This window comes from Apium graveolens, chromosome 2, assembly GCF_009905375.1.
Source record: "Apium graveolens cultivar Ventura chromosome 2, ASM990537v1, whole genome shotgun sequence".
NCBI lineage: Eukaryota > Viridiplantae > Streptophyta > Magnoliopsida > Apiales > Apiaceae > Apium > Apium graveolens.
In genome coordinates, this window is record NC_133648.1 from 239,920,999 (window position 1) to 239,923,393 (window position 2,395).

Consider the following 2,395-nt stretch of genomic DNA (forward strand, 5'->3'; position numbering starts at 1 on the left):
AGATCTCGTCAGGGTATCAATAAATTACAAGGATTTAATCTGAAGAAAATCAAAGTGTCAAAGTCAAGACATGAAGAAACGTCACGGAAGTTAGTCACTCATGAACCAGACAGTACATCGAGTGTCAGCGTTGAAGTGGTGGAATTGATTCATAATTTTCAGTGATTTTCAGAAGATTTGCAGAAGAATGGTTGCTGCTCAAGACTAGAATTAATTCTCTATTAATTAATTAAGTCATCTAATTTAATTAAGAAAATAAATTATATCTGCGAAGAATAATTTATTTATTAATTGAATTAATTGATTAATTAATTCTGAATTAATTCTAGGAATTTTAGGAATTTTCAGAAGCTTAATTGGATTAAATTCAAGCATTAAATCAGCAAGACAATTGAAAATGAACTAGCATGACAATCAGGATTGTCATACCGATTGTCATGCTAGGCCATATTCAATTGTTACACCGAAAGTTACATCAGGAGGATGATTGTCTTGCTAGTTCATTCTGATTGTCTTGCTAGTTCATTCAGATTGTCTTGCTAGTTCATTCAATTGTCCTACCGAAAGTCTTGCAAGCTTAAAGGATTGTCATTCCAATTCAATTGATTCAGCTGATTGATTAAATAGAAGCAGAGAAGCAGCATATCATTTTAATAAAAAAAACACAAGTCAAGAACAAAAAGTGCAGCCGCCTCTGAAAAATATCATTCTTCATCTGCAGAAATTCAAGATCAATTTCTAGTTTGTTAATGTTAAATCCAAACCACTAGAATTATTTATCTTGTTCTTGTGTATCAATCTAGCGGATTAAAATCCCTAGAACTTAATCTCAAATCGCGTTTAGCATTTGATTCTAATTATTGCAAAAATAGAAAAAGTTCATGTCGAATTTATTCTAGATTTGTGATAATTGATTTGAGATTAATACCTTGTAATCGATACAGTTGTTGTAACACCTTTCAAGTTTAATAATATTTTTATTTAACTTGAATTTTGTTTCACATTTTTTATTCCGCATTTATTCGATTATTTGGTACTGTTTGTATTCAACCCCCCCTTCTACAAACACATTGGGACCCAACAATTGGTATCAGAGCCTTCTGATTAACGAACAAATCAAGATCCTAGACTTTTGTGATTTTTCAACTCCTTGAATTTTTATTTATTCAAAAATTCATAATGACTTCACATAAAGTTGGAACCGTTAAAATTCCACAATTTGATAAAGAGAATTATATCATGTGGAAGAAGAAGATGCTATTATTTTTACAAGTTGCTAATCCCAAATATTCAAACTTGTTAAAGAAGGGTATAAAAACTCCGATGGTTATTGAACCGGAGGTAATAATAGATGGTGTGGTGACTACTGAAGCTAGAACCTATCCAAAAGTACCCGAAGATTTTACTCCTGCTGAGAAGGAAGAAACCTCCTTGGATGCCAGCCTTCAATTAATATTAATTGATTCCCTTGATCCTTTGATGAACAGACATGTGATGAACTGTAAAAATTCTAAACACATGTGGGAAACTATTGAGGTAATTAATGAAGGCACAGAGGAAGTTAGGGAGAACAAGTTGGAAATCCTAACCTCTGAATATGAACATTTCAAATCAAATCCAGGAGAAGGAATTACTGAAGTGTTTGAGAGGTACAATGTGTTGATCAACAACCTGAACATCAATGGAAAGTATTATTCAATCAGGGAGGTCAACAAAAAGTTCCTTTTAACACTACCAGCTCATCTTGAACATAGAATCACTGCCATTAGAGAAGCTAGAGATCTGAGTGAGATTTCTTTGGACAGGCTCTATGGAGTGTTAAAAACCTATGAGTTGGAGCAGATTCAACAGAAGGAAGTCTACGGGAAGGATAGAATGGTCAGCACATCTACTGCACTTGTAGCTGAAGGTCAACAACAACAGCAATCTCAACAATTGGAGAGAATGGTACAGTTTTCCAAGGCTGAGGAAAATGAGTTAGTAGCAGAATATGATCCTCCTACTACAAATCAATCAAGTGATGATTTTTATTCCTTGGAAGAGCTGGAGCAATTGGAGGATGAGTCAATGGCCCAAATTGTCAAGAGATTCTCCCATGTCAGATTCAAGAGGAATCCCAAGCTGAAGTACAAGTCCAACTACAACAAATTCCAGAAAGGTGGATCTTCATCCTCTAACACCAGCAGTGGTGGATACAAAACAGGGATGGTTGATCGGAGCACCATTAGATGCTATAACTGCAATGAGTTGGGACACTTTGCCACAGAATGTAAAAAGCCAAAGCAAGTAAGAAAGAACTCTGAAAGGGCTTATCTGGCAAAGGGAAGAAGCTGGGATGATACTGACAGTGAAGATGAAGATGAAGGAAATCTTGCTCTTATGGCTATTGATGGAA